Source organism: Cibotium barometz, chromosome 39 (assembly GCF_041138505.1).
Source record: "Cibotium barometz isolate CiBa-2024 chromosome 39, ASM4113850v1, whole genome shotgun sequence".
NCBI classification, from domain to species: Eukaryota; Viridiplantae; Streptophyta; class Polypodiopsida; order Cyatheales; family Cibotiaceae; genus Cibotium; species Cibotium barometz.
Window position 1 is genome coordinate 17,622,461 of NC_141084.1, and position 15,802 is coordinate 17,638,262.

Sequence of the window (15,802 nt, forward strand, 5' to 3'; positions counted from 1 at the left end):
TTCACTCTCTGGTTGTGCTATATAGCACGTACCATACAACACAACACAATGCACAAGACATAGAACCAAGGATTAAGCAAGAAAAAATAGCATAGACAAAACAAGATCTGCTAATTCCAGTCGAGCCATAAATCATATAATAACTTCGCCAGTTGTATTATATTCAAGTTAATGGCTGTTACAAAAATGAGGGTGTATACAAAAAGGATAATGGGGGTGTATACAAAAAGCCTCCCAATGTAGTGCTTGGTTAGCACTTGCATATTTCATTGCTATCGTCGCTGCGAGCGTACATAGTATTCGATGATAGCAGCAGATACCTTATCCTTAGGATTATGCATCATGTTATCACATGCACAACGCCAGGGATCCTTAGCACACCTCCACTTGACCATCCATAGAAACAAGGTCCTCGTCAAGAATTCTGGTACTTAAGATTCATCCTCCAGTTCAAATGAGGGTGGACATATACAACATTCCCAGGGGTTCTTCATGCTTTTGTACCGTGTGTCATCGATCAACAAAGTGTCTTGGGCAAAAAACCGTGGGTGCCATAACAAGAAGCCATCCTTAATCACCTTCAAAAATATTGGTTTGTCTGTGGAATCAGAGATGGGAATACCTGTCACGTCTCTGAAGGTGAATGGTGCAACCTGGCATCCCTCTTGTGGTAAAATATCCACAAAAAAGAATCTTTGTAGTTCAAGAAAACATGCCTTCAACACTGCATATAGGTTATCCTTAACTATACTAGTCCATAAGGCAACATGAAAGTGTGCCGCAACTGCAAAGAGGACTCTGAGAGCATCACGCCTTACAACATATTGAAACTAAGGCTTTCTATCCTCCTTTGGGGGAGTGATGATGTGATATAGATTGGATACTTTACCATCAATCCATGTTTGAGGGACTCCTCGATTATATGTTATTCTATACCTTTTCACTAGCATACCATTGACATCGAGCAATATGCATGGAGTCTTCACACACAAGGACGTACATATAACCTGACATGGGATTGCTGCAAGACCATTGTCCTGTTCTGTGTCCATGTTAACATCCTCCTCCACACTTGTTCTTCAACGACATTGTCCTCCTCCACACTGGCATTATCTTGTTCCACAGCGACATTGTCCTCAACGTTCGCATTGGCACCACAATGGCTATTATCCTCCTCCACACTGACATTGACATTCTCCTAAACACTCGCATTTTCCACAATGACATCCGCAACTGTGTCTATATTGACAGCCTCCTCCACAGTGGCATTCTCCTCCACACTTACATTGACATTCTCTTGAACACTGGAATTTTCCACAGTGACATCCACAGCTGTCTCTATATTAACAGCCTCCTCCACAGTGGCATTCTCCTCCACAATGACATTTGACATTCTCCTAAACACTGGCATTTTCCACAGTGACATCCACAGTTGTGTCTATATTAACAGCGTCCTCCTCCACACTGACATTCTCCTGAACGCTAGCATTGGCCTTTGCCACAGTGACATTCTCCTGAAACACTAGCATTGGCTAAATATCAGAAAAGATTGAAAAAAAGAATATAAGGTGATCATAATAACTATAAAAAAAACATTCCATTCAGAACGCAAGCAATTCGTGTGGAGAAAATTTCAAAATTTTAGATGACTACCACACATGATTCAAGCCATCTAACGTCTGCATAGAGAAGCCTCACAGGTACATAGATCACTAATGATCAGAAATCTCATCAAGCATTAGCACTTTGAAAGCTGACTACAAGTTCAAACTTCTCTCACTGCTGCTCTAGACAGCAACTTCCATGACACTGCATCCCACGAAAAGCCCTTGTAAAAGCTACCTCATGTTAAGACGGGGAAGAGCTTGGCAACATGTTCCAAAAGAAAGTTGTCAGCAGTATTCTTCTTCAACTCTAGATGATTATGCCAGTTGGGTGGAAGAACGTCCAGCTGAAAGAATCCACAAAATAACAAGTCATCTCTCTCTCTCTCTCTCTCTCTCTCTCTCTCTCTCTCTCGTCAAAATAACAAGTTAGTGAATCTTGAGGAGAAAGTCACCTCAGAACTGAAGATATGTCTCAACACAAGCATCAGAAAGGTTCACAGTATGATGACCAATGCAAAGATATTTGTATATTTCATGAGATTTCTTTTTTAAATTAAAAATTATATTCATTCTCTACTCAATCCTCACTTCTTAAAGTTCGGAGATCAGGTGAATGAGATGTCACGTGCATCCCGCACTTGGATGCCACGTAGACATATCTGAACAAGAAGGTGCAGTTCCTAGAGTGGAAACTGGTCCCATGTGAGCCAACTCCAGGACGAGTCAGCCAAGGTTCCACTCTACGCGTCCGAGGTCAAGTGTGCATTGTCCTGCACATGAAGCAGTGCCAGTCCGTACTGTGAGTCTCCCTCTGGGAATGATGTCAGATGATCTGCGTGCTGGGTTTGCAACTAGACACCACATGTCTATAGAAGCATGTAGGATTTGCATGTAGAAAAGGGGTCCAGCCCATAGGGCTACCCCAAAAGAGGGCTTAGTGCTCTTGCAGTGGGCATGGGACAAGCTTAGAGCTACCCCAAGGGGCCAGGAGGGCCCCAGGCCTAGCCCACCAGCCCTAGTGTGGGCTGGGCAGGCTGTTGGCCAGCCCTAGGGGGCCTGGCCAGGCAGCCGACAGGCCCCTGGCCCCTGCCCACAGCCAGGCAGCCAGGTGTGGGGGCAGCCCACACTGCTTGCACAAGGCTGTCCAGCAGCCCAGTCCATGCACAGAATGGCCAGTTGGCTGTCCAGTGTGAAACGATGGCAAAAAGCAGCATTTAATGCTATTTGATTTGGTCGTGATGAATTTCAACAGGTTGACCCCTGTTTGGGTTAGCCCACCAGCAGTCTGAAGGGGTGTAAATACCCAACCGAGAAATCAGTTTGACCATCTCATATTTCACAATATGTGGTGTGTTCCAAGGGCCAGGACAGCCAAGGGGAAGTGCTCAAGCCAAGGTGAAAAGTGCAGGTCATGATTCAGTCTTTATTTTCAGATTTACATCATTCTAATAAAGCTTATTCACCATTTGTGGTGGGGGTATTTGGGACCCAATACTGTGTCCTCTTCTCCCTCTCTCTCTCTCTCTCTCTCTCTATTTTCTGCACATATTCTTCAGCATTGTACATTACATTCGTTGTGAATGATTGCTGAATTCTGAGCATTGAAGTTACCGATTCTTCCACGAAGCTTCCACATGTTACATGAGACCACATAATAAAAGAAAAGATCATCATCTTAAAAGAATGCATAATCTTGACCAAAATTCAACCTTCTTATAGTAAACAGTCCTAGTCATTTGCCACATGGCAAGGGTAAGAAGCTCTCCTATATTGACTTCATATAGAGGCTTGTCACAATTTCTTGCACAACAAGAGCTTAAGCATCTCTTTTGATCTCCTTACACCCTTTTGTTGTACTTCCACGTAGATGCATTGTTTATTGACTTTGCCATCACATTTTGTAGATGCATTGTTTATTGACTTTGCCATCACATTGGGTCAAGCAGTCATCCACCTTGCCACCAATTACTCTTGGGCACCACATCTAAATCTACTCACCAGTCCAAAAACTATTGGCACCAAATTATTTCTCAAGTTCAAGCTCTTTACAGAATTTGACGCTTAAGACTTTGTGTCTACTTCTAAAATTGAGATTTATAGATTAGAATGCATCAAGGCCTTTATGTCTAAGATAAAACATGAGATTACGGAAGTATCACATGTGGAAGCTCTAGGAGTCTTCTTTTAGCCCTAGACCCCTTTTAGGAACATCTTGATGCAAAACGCAAGCAAGAGAGATGGAGAGAAGAGAGAAAGAAAGAAAGAAAGAAAGATATATTAAGCGTCTACTAAAGACCCAATGGGCCTATGAGACCAAAGTGATACAATAATGTCCATGGCATATCTCATCATGGAATGGAAAATAAAACAGAATGAAAACATAAATATAGCTATCTCACTGGGGTGATACAAAACTCTCCATGGAAACTCGTTATGGAATACTGAGAACATAAAAACATGGGAGCAACCTCAACTCCGATTAGATGGTATACCACTCTCCAAAATGTCAAGCATGGGGCTGACGAGTATTGCCGAGAGGTCTCCCTCAGCTATGTCACATGGAAAGGTAGCTCAATGGCAGTGGAGCATGTCCTGGATCTGGAGCTGATGAGGTGATCGTGACCGACAAGGGGGGGGGGGGGTCGAGGGCGTCGCGCACACTGGAGTGTAGAGGCTCGATCCGAGGTAACTCCTCTCGGGCGAGGTAGGTCCAGAGCAGCTCGTAGAGGGTCCACAAGATCCACTGTGTCGGTGTTCTCCACCTCCTGGGTCCGGAAGAAACTGGTGATGGTTGGCTGTCGAGGGAGGGGGCGGGGTGGCTGAGGCCTGTGTCTCAAGAAGGTGTCCCTATGTCTGCGGAGCTCAAGCAGGAAGAGACCCAGGCAACGTTGGTCCTAGAAGTCAATGATCCTGGAGAGTGGACCGAATCCCTCTGTGACTCGCGGCGGGTGCCCGGGGGACTAGGGCCTTTGACACACTTGTCGATACCATCAAAGCATATTAAAACATTTAAACATAGCCACAACCTTAACACATATCCATCATCACTTTGCGTAAAACACAACCTTAACATATATCCTTCATCACTTTGCATGAAACATAAAAGCTAGACAAAACATCCACAAATGCTGAAAATGGAGCTTGCACGAGTGACACCGCATAGAGGCCGAAATGGGCCGACCCCCCCCCCCCCCCCCCGCCTTGGAGTATTTTATTACCCAAGGAGAATATCATGTACAAGCTTTGAGGGCCTTGCTCTCCCCACGGGAGATGCCGGATTATCTATATACAAATGCCATAACACAGCCCAACACGAGGCAACCAAGCTGAAACATAGGTTGTAGAAATGCCGAGCCAACAACGTAATCCATATACCTCCGTGTTGGTACTGATTCTTCCCCAAAAACCACGGGTCTTCATGCAATAGAGCTGGTACAGCAAGTACAACTCTCCATTCAGCCGGTACTTCAAGCTTTCCCATGACAGTCTGCTTTCCAGGTCTTAGGAAGTGTAAGATTCCTCCCCCAAACCCCTTTTTGATGTCTAGTATCTTCTTCTATAATCAATCCCTCTTCAGAAATATAAAAGACTTGTTTCTAACTGTTTTAACTTAGAGAGAGAAAATATTCTAGAGAGAGAATATTCAGATTTTTAATATTTTTGGATAGAAAATTATCTCATCTTATTAAAATAAGTTTCCCTGAAACAGAAATTCAAAAAGAACTTTCCAATGTGCAATTGGAATTAATTGGAAATGTGTATAAAGGACCTTAGTCTAAGGGTCTAGATTTTCAGAAATTTTTGGATTATGGTCCAATTAAGGTTCCTATGGACCAATAGCATCAATCCATGTGTAGGGAGGAGATAAATCCAACTTGTAAAAAGAAAATACCCAAAAATGAGTAAATGCTCACATGAGGTGAAGAGTTGAAAATGTACAAGGTTTATTGGTAAAAAACTATGAGCAATATTAAAAATATGACATATGTAAGGAAGGGTAATTCTTTAAAGGAGGTGCATATTTCACATAAGATGAAGAGTTGAAAATGTACAAGGTTTATTAGTAAAAAAATTATGAGTAATATTAAAAGTATGACATATGTAAGGAAGGGGAATTCTTTAAAGGAGGTGCATATTTCACATAAGATGAAGAGTTGAAAATGTACAAGGTTTATTAGTAAAAAAATTATGAGCAATATTAAAAGTATGACATATGTAAGGAAGGGGAGTTCTTTAAAGGAGGTGCATATTTCACATAAGATGAAGAGTTGAAAATGTACAAGGTTTATTAGTAAAAAACTATGAGCAATATTAAAAATATGACATATGTAAGGAAAGGGAGTTCTTTAAAGGAGGTGCATATTTCACATGCTTGAATGAGTTTTAAACTCATAAAAATTGAGATATTTCATCTCTCCTCTCTCCTCATTTAAGTCTAGTTCCAAAAAGTTAGCTTAACTGACCTAAAAATGGTCAAATATTGACCAAACTGATTTAGAAAATTCTAGAATCAGTTTGTTTGGTTAGGAGCTCAATTTTTCCTATAAATAGAAGCCTCCCCCTTGTTGAAAAATATATAGTGTTTATGCATCGTTACTCTACTCCACCTAAGCCAGAAACTGTGAATTCATTTAATAATTCACTAGTTTTTGGAGCTTTCCTCTTTCTTCAATCCCCATTAGTGGCTCCATCAACATACTAAACCAATTGATTGGTTGGGGACCTCTACCGTGAACAAAGAATCAAGCAAGTTGTAAGGTAATTAGTGAATATTGATCTTTTTATAATTTCTCAATGTTTCTCTCTTCTCAACCCCTCTCAAGCTTGAGAAGTTTAATTGGTATGGTTTTTTTTAATGCTATTGAAGTTTGAATAGTAGTGAAGAGTTACATAATGCTATTGAAGTTAATTTTCATTTATGTTTAAATTCTAATGATTTTTATGTAAATTCTCTCTCTCACTCAAGAAATGGTCATACTCATGAACCATTCTCAATCCAAATCAAGCTTTTCATAAAGCTTTTTCTTAACCCAAGATTAAGCTATGCTTGAGGCCAAATTAATGGCTTTTTTCTATGCTTTTAGTTTATGTATATTAATGATTCAATCCATTATGGATTGATAATCCAATTAGAGATTATTTTAATTATTTTCTTAATGATAAGCATTATCCCTTAGAAAAATTGAGATTTATCAGTCATAGCAGCGAAGCTATGGCAAAATTTTTATAAAAATTATGCATAAAATAATCTCATTCAAAGCATAAAAAGAGGACTTCCTACCATATTCTAGGAATTATCATCCTAGATTAATTGAAAGAATTTCATTACAATCATGGAGAAATTGAATTTTAATATTAGGCATAATGGATAAATTTTTATATCAAAAAAAGTGTTATTTTTACCATTTTTATTTCATACATAAAAGTATGCATAAAAGAAAATTTTTATATCAAAAGTGTTACTTTTATCATTTTTAATTTTCATGCATAGAAGTATGCATAAAGGAAAAAATTTTATATCAAAAGTGTTACTTTTATCATATTGGATTTCATGCATATAGGTATGCATAAAAGATATTCTTTTTATACTAAAAGTATGATTTTTCTCATAAATGGATTTTATGCTTAACTTAGATGCATAAGAGAAATTCTTTTATTCTAAAAGTATAATTCCCTACCAAATTGAAATCATGCATAAGAAGATGCATAAAAGATTGATTTTAAATTCGAAAGTGTTAGTCTCCTTAAATGGAATTTATGTATAAATAAATGTGTAGAGAAATCTTATATCAAATAAAAGAATTCTCTTTTAAAAAAAAAAAAGATATGAAATGTGATAAGATGTGATAAGAGGTGTATGAGATGTGATAAGAATTGATAAGATGCGTATGGAAAGTGATAGGATGTGATAAGAGGTGTGATAAGAGGTGATAAGATGCTTATGAAATAAGTTAGGATGTGATAAGATGAATTAAGATGTGTATGGGGGGATGAGGTAAGAAGTGTATGTGATAGGATAAGATGTATATGGGTTGTGATAGGGCGAGAATGGATGTGATGTAAAAGATTAGATGTGAAGGTATATGGGGTTATATAAATGGGAATGTGAAAATGGATGTATGTATGTGGATGTGTGGATATGGAGATGGGAGTGTGGATGTATGAACACGAAAATGGATATATGCATGAAGATGTATATGCATAGATGTAAATGTGGATGTAGATGTGGATGTATAGATGTGAATGGATGTGGATGTATGTGAATGTGAATGTAGATGTGGATGTATGTGAATGTGAATGTAGATGTGAATGTGGAATGTGGATGTATAGATGTGAATGGATGTGGATGTATGTGAATGTGAATGTAGATGTGGATGTATGTGAATGTGAATGTAGATGTGAATGTGGAATGTGGATGTATAGATGTGGATGTATGGGAATGTGGATGTGGATGTATGTGAATGTGAATGTAGATGTGGATGTATAGATGTGAATGTGGAATGTGGATGTGGATGTATGTATGTATGTATGTGGATGTAGATGTGGATATATGGATGTGTATGTATGAATGTGGATATGGGATGTGGATGTATAAATAAGGATGTGAAAATGGAGGTAAGCATGTAGATGTGGATGCATGTATGTGAATGTGAATGTAGATGTGAATGTGGAATGTGGATGTATAGATGTGGATGTATGGGAATGTGGATGTGGATGTATGTGAATGTGAATGTAGATGTGGATGTATAGATGTGAATGTGGAATGTGGATGTAGATGTATGTATGTATGTGGATGTAGATGTGGATGTATGGATGTGTATGTATGAATGTGGATATGGGATGTGGATGTATAAATGAGGATGTGAAAATGGAGGTAAGCATGTAGATGTGGATGCATGGATGTGAATGTGGATGTGGATGTGGATGTGGATATGGATGTGTATGTATGAATGTGGATATGGGATGTGGATGTATAAATGAGGATGTGAAAATGGAGATAAGCATGTAGATGTGGATGTATGGATGTGAATGTGGATGTGGATGTGGATGTATGGATGTGGATATGGATGTGAATATATGATATGTGATGTGAAGGAATCTGAAGTGAAGAGATGGAAAAGGAGGTGATTGGATGAGTACACATATACATGGAATGTGGAATAAGTAATGTGGATTAATGAGGGATAATGTGGAAAAATGAGAGTTAATATAGAAACTGTATTTGTAAACTGTTTGTAAATGCTGTTTGTAAATGGTTGTTTTATGTCAAGAATGCTGGGGAAGCATTTTGACCGTCTTGTGATTAAGGTCGTGGAGACCTAACTGATAAAGTTGCAACTGCTGACGGAGAGTCAATGGAGGACGTCTCGCGTAGCAAGGTCGACCGAGGTCTTGACCAGCCTCGGTTCGATTAAAATGGTGAGCTTCCGGTACGGTGGATGAGGGACCAAGGAAGCGGCCTATGAGTGAAGCGCTAGGTCACCTGCGAAGGATCCTAGAGGGTGCTGACCATACGGTGCTCGGGCTCTGGGTCGCCTAGGATACCCACGCGTGCGTCGAGGAAGATATTGGAACAAGGAGTAAGAGTTGTTTTGTGAAACCGGGCATGGATCTGGTTGACTGACCTTGCTGGTCCTCAACGGATGAGTCCATGGCTCTTTTATATGGATCTGTTGGTTGATCTTGCTGATCTTCAACGAGAGTCCATCTTGATAAGTGATTATATTGCCGAGTATTATGGGCTAGGAACTATGGAAACGGCCTCTGTGTGGACAGGTGGTGAGCGTTCTAGTTGCCAATGATGCCATAGATACTCTGATGAAGGAATGATGAGAAATTATGAATCAACTGGATAAATTGGGAGATTGTGATCAGTGGTACTATGGTTTCATTAAAGGATTGTTTTAAAGTTAGCTGATGATAAGAAAAAGGCAATTTCATATTGGGTGTGTAAGTGGTGTGCCTAATTTTATGTTGCATGAACTTCCGGCTAGGGGGCCTTGGAACTCTCTTCCTTGGTACCCGGGACAAAACCTAACCAAATTCCAAATTGGATCCCATCACTACAGTGGTTGGGCGATTGGCTAACCCATGGGATCGGATGGGGTTAGGCTGGACTGATGGATCCGTAAACCGAGACTCAATTTCTGTTATTACGATAGATGAAGTAAGTCCCGGATAGTAATTGTTCTATGGATAGGAATCAACGGCTGTGCCTCTTGATGGGGAAAAAAGCGTTGATCCCAATGATCCAAGTGCAAGTTTCTTCCTTGATCCGACCGAGTATCTTTATAGGTGCAGTTGGATCAGCGTGATCAGTAATGATCTTGACTACGTTAGAGTAAAAAAATTATCCTGGTGGAATCGCCCGTGCTTTCCGGGTAAGGGAAGTTTTTTCCGGGTTCGGTTTTGGATAAACCGACGGATTAGTCTCTTGTCCGGATATCCGTGGACGAGGCCCCGAATGTGGGACCCCTGTCCCGTGCGAGAAGTGCTACTTCCGCTGCTAGTACCCGAATCCGTTGATCAGTGGGGAACAGGGATCTCACAGTTGGTATCAGAGCATTTGGTTAATAAAGATCAACTGAGAAACCAAATATGTCAAAAATTTATCAAGAAGCACAAAAAAGGTTGTAATTGTGTGATATAATTCATACAATTCGATATTCAAACTGAAATTCATAATTTGGTAATTGGGTCTTCAGATGGAAGTACCGCAATTATATAGAATCCCTGACTTGCTTGAGGCCTAGACATGATGGTATTTACCTTATAATTCCAAGGGCCGTGACTACCGTATATACCGAGAGTATAACTGCAGCTCTTTACTGACAGTATATACGAGTAAATCTAAGACTTGAAATTATAAGCGTTAATGCTATCCAGATGATGATTTCGAATGTGGTTGATATGATTTTTAGTTCTGTTTGGAAACCGATGAATTGATTTGGATTCTGATTGAAAAATGATGATCCCTGAAAATGGATTGAAATGTAATAAGCTGAGCGAAACCACAAGGTGGATGATTGGGACGAGTCCCTGTAATGATAAATGATGAAAATGATTCAGCAAATCACTATGAGATTAGTGGATTGTGCTGTCAAATTGCTACTGTTAACACTTGACCGTTAGATCAAGTTAAGGGATGACAAATTGAGAACTTACTTGACTGAAATTCCCGTGGAGGAATGCTCAGAAGGAAATTTTTCGGTCTAATGAACCTTTATCATGTTAAAGATATGAATGATATGATCTGAATGAATTGTTATTTAATGATGAGTTCTAAGGGATATTTATCCCAGTATTCTGTTAGGTTGACCAGAATATAAGGAACCCCAGAATAAAATTGGATCTTAAGAAAAAGAGTTGTCCTCTACTTTATGAGATGAGGACATCTCGCACTTTTCAAGTGGGGTAGAATGTAAGATTCTCCCCCAGCCTTAGAGGTATACAGGAGTAAGAATCTCCCTTTTTGATCTTATAATTATTCCCTCTCTAAAATAAAAGAAAGATTCTGTTTAAAAAGGAAGAACCTTTTTCCTGAATACTTCTCAAGAGTCCCACCTGTTTTAAGGATTCAGAACAACGAGTTCAGAAGTGAGAATCGATGTTTTGGATATCAAGGTTTTGGTCTCGAGTACGACCCAAAAGAAGTTCTTTATCTCTTGGGAAGTATAAGAAGTTATCTCCCAGATATTGTGGACCAAAGAAAGTAGGTGATTTAACTTACGAACTTCTTTTATCTCCTCATCTCAAAGTTCTTAATGCCTTCTATAGAAAATTGTGCCAAACCCAAATCATGGAAAGACGGTAAAACTTCAGTGGCAAGTTACCGTTGGCTTCTAAGTTACGCTAGCTCCTTCCTTTATATAAGTCGTAACTTTTACTTGTCGTTCACAGTAATCTTACTTCCATCGATCTCCTTTCTTTCTTAATCTCCTTCATGGCTTGGCAACAAGAATTAGTTTTATCCATGATGATTTCTCACCTTCAAGACGCAAGGGAGTCTGTGAAGAAAGATTTTATAGAGCAGTATGAGCGCTCACTTTTCCCTCACTTGGGAACTTCTGTAGCGCAGACAAAATGGCGGACCTATCAAGACATAACTAGGGTAACACCCTGGGGTCAGCAGCACTTCCGTAACAATGTCCGCTTGGCCATGGTTATTGAAGCTTTGGGTTTGGGTCCCCGATACTACTGCGTCATGAGATCAAGACATCCTGGGTTTTCTGAGCGGGTCTTCTTACTGGCGTGTTTTCTTCCTCATGAGAAGATATGCCTTTACCCCGTTTTTGGCTTGCCTCTCAGAGGTCCTTTTGTTAGATCACCTCATACCACTGAGATAGGTGCGGCAATAACCAGCAGAATCATTCCCATAGATGAGTTACCCTATACTTGTGCAGCTTGTGAGTGCTGCTTTTGTGATCATATGATGGACGGGCTTATGGAAGTGTAAAGAGTTCCTCTATCTTTACTGTATAAGTTTCGAGAATGAATAAAGTTTAAATCTTGTTCGTATTTTGAATCTTGCTCTCTTTAAGACTTATCTTGGTGGTTAATCTTGATTAAAATTTTTCTTTAAGTCTCATATTCGTGAATCTTGCGAAATTATCACAAGTTGCGAGATGAGGACATCTCGCGTTTTTTAAGTGGGGTAGAATGTAAGATTCCTCCCCCAAACCCCTTTTTGATGTCTAGTATCTTCTTCTATAATCAATCCCTCTTCAGAAATATAAAAGACTTGTTTCTAACTGTTTTAACTTAGAGAGAGAAAATATTCTAGAGAGAGAATATTCAGATTTTTAATATTTTTGGATAGAAAATTATCTCATCTTATTAAAATAAGTTTCCCTGAAACAGAAATTCAAAAAGAACTTTCCAATGTGCAATTGGAATTAATTGGAAATGTGTATCAAGGACCTTAGTCTAAGGGTCTAGATTTTCAGAAATTTTTGGATTATGGTCCAATTAAGGTTCCTATGGACCAATAGCATCAATCCATGTGTAGGGAGGAGATAAATCCAACTTGTAAAAAGAAAATACCCAAAAATGAGTAAATGCTCACATGAGGTGAAGAGTTGAAAATGTACAAGGTTTATTGGTAAAAAACTATGAGCAATATTAAAAATATGACATATGTAAGGAAGGGGAATTCTTTAAAGGAGGTGCATATTTCACATAAGATGAAGAGTTGAAAATGTACAAGGTTTATTAGTAAAAAAATTATGAGTAATATTAAAAGTATGACATATGTAAGGAAGGGGAATTCTTTAAAGGAGGTGCATATTTCACATAAGATGAAGAGTTGAAAATGTACAAGGTTTATTAGTAAAAAAATTATGAGCAATATTAAAAGTATGACATATGTAAGGAAGGGGAGTTCTTTAAAGGAGGTGCATATTTCACATAAGATGAAGAGTTGAAAATGTACAAGGTTTATTAGTAAAAAACTATGAGCAATATTAAAAATATGACATATGTAAGGAAAGGGAGTTCTTTAAAGGAGGTGCATATTTCACATGCTTGAATGAGTTTTAAACTCATAAAAATTGAGATATTTCATCTCTCCTCTCTCCTCATTTAAGTCTAGTTCCAAAAAGTTAGCTTAACTGACCTAAAAATGGTCAAATATTGACCAAACTGATTTAGAAAATTCTAGAATCAGTTTGTTTGGTTAGGAGCTCAATTTTTCCTATAAATAGAAGCCTCCCCCTTGTTGAAAAATATATAGTGTTTATGCATCGTTACTCTACTCCACCTAAGCCAGAAACTGTGAATTCATTTAATAATTCACTAGTTTTTGGAGCTTCCCTCTTTCTTCAATCCCCATTAGTGGCTCCATCAACATACTTAACCAATTGATTGGTTGGGGACCTCTACCGTGAACAAAGAATCAAGCAAGTTGTAAGGTAATTAGTGAATATTGATCTTTCTATAATTTCTCAATGTTTCTCTCTTCTCAACCCCTCTCAAGCTTGAGAAGTTTAATTGGTATGGTTTTTTTTAATGCTATTGAAGTTTGAATAGTAGTGAAGAGTTACATAATGCTATTGAAGTTAATTTTCATTTATGTTTAAATTCTAATGATTTTTATGTAAATTCTCTCTCTCACTCAAGAAATGGTCATACTCATGAACCATTCTCAATCCAAATCAAGCTTTTCATAAAGCTTTTCCTTAACCCAAGATTAAGCTATGCTTGAGGCCAAATTAATGGCTTTTTTCTATGCTTTTAGTTTATGTATATTAATGATTCAATCCATTATGGATTGATAATCCAATTAGAGATTATTTTAATTATTTTCTTAATGATAAGCATTATCCCTTAGAAAAATTGAGATTTATCAGTCATAGCAGCGAAGCTATGGCAAAATTTTTATAAAAATTATGCATAAAATAATCTCATTCAAAGCATAAAAAGAGGACTTCCTACCATATTCTAGGAATTATCATCCTAGATTAATTGAAAGAATTTCATTACAATCATGGAGAAATTGAATTTTAATATTAGGCATAATGGATAAATTTTTATATCAAAAAAAGTGTTATTTTTACCATTTTTATTTCATACATAAAAGTATGCATAAAAGAAAATTTTTATATCAAAAGTGTTACTTTTATCATTTTTAATTTTCATGCATAGAAGTATGCATAAAGGAAAAAATTTTATATCAAAAGTGTTACTTTTATCATATTGGATTTCATGCATATAGGTATGCATAAAAGATATTCTTTTTATACTAAAAGTATGATTTTTCTCATAAATGGATTTTATGCTTAACTTAGATGCATAAGAGAAATTCTTTTATTCTAAAAGTATAATTCCCTACCAAATTGAAATCATGCATAAGAAGATGCATAAAAGATTGATTTTAAATTCGAAAGTGTTAGTCTCCTTAAATGGAATTTATGTATAAATAAATGTGTAGAGAAATCTTATATCAAATAAAAGAATTCTCTTTTTAAAAAAAAAAAGATATGAAATGTGATAAGATGTGATAAGAGGTGTATGAGATGTGATAAGAATTGATAAGATGCGTATGGAAAGTGATAGGATGTGATAAGAGGTGTGATAAGAGGTGATAAGATGCTTATGAAATAAGTTAGGATGTGATAAGATGAATTAAGATGTGTATGGGGGGATGAGGTAAGAAGTGTATGTGATAGGATAAGATGTATATGGGTTGTGATAGGGCGAGAATGGATGTGATGTAAAAGATTAGATGTGAAGGTATATGGGGTTATATAAATGGGAATGTGAAAATGGATGTATGTATGTGGATGTGTGGATATGGAGATGGGAGTGTGGATGTATGAACACGAAAATGGATATATGCATGAAGATGTATATGCATAGATGTAAATGTGGATGTAGATGTGGATGTATAGATGTGAATGGATGTGGATGTATGTGAATGTGAATGTAGATGTGGATGTATGTGAATGTGAATGTAGATGTGAATGTGGAATGTGGATGTATAGATGTGAATGGATGTGGATGTATGTGAATGTGAATGTAGATGTGGATGTATGTGAATGTGAATGTAGATGTGAATGTGGAATGTGGATGTATAGATGTGGATGTATGGGAATGTGGATGTGGATGTATGTGAATGTGAATGTAGATGTGGATGTATAGATGTGAATGTGGAATGTGGATGTGGATGTATGTATGTATGTATGTGGATGTAGATGTGGATGTATGGATGTGTATGTATGAATGTGGATATGGGATGTGGATGTATAAATAAGGATGTGAAAATGGAGGTAAGCATGTAGATGTGGATGCATGTATGTGAATGTGAATGTAGATGTGAATGTGGAATGTGGATGTATAGATGTGGATGTATGGGAATGTGGATGTGGATGTATGTGAATGTGAATGTAGATGTGGATGTATAGATGTGAATGTGGAATGTGGATGTAGATGTATGTATGTATGTGGATGTAGATGTGGATGTATGGATGTGTATGTATGAATGTGGATATGGGATGTGGATGTATAAATGAGGATGTGAAAATGGAGGTAAGCATGTAGATGTGGATGCATGGATGTGAATGTGGATGTGGATGTGGATGTGGATATGGATGTGTATGTATGAATGTGGATATGGGATGTGGATGTATAAATGAGGATGTGAAAATGGAGATAAGCATGTAGATGTGGATGTATGGATGTGAATGTGGATGTGGATG

General features: G+C 37.9%; 1 long non-coding RNA gene across 1 annotated transcript in view; it reads right to left on the reverse strand.

Annotated features, from left to right (window-relative positions):
- Positions 1 to 1,618: 1,618 nt before the first annotated feature.
- LOC147615808 (uncharacterized) overlaps positions 1,619 to 15,802 on the reverse strand; it is a 43,625-nt gene continuing 29,441 nt past the window's right edge. Inside the window, exon 3 of the long non-coding RNA XR_015262579.1 lies at positions 1,619 to 1,951. This is a non-coding gene — a long non-coding RNA (uncharacterized LOC147615808). The remainder of the gene's footprint in view (positions 1,952 to 15,802) is intronic.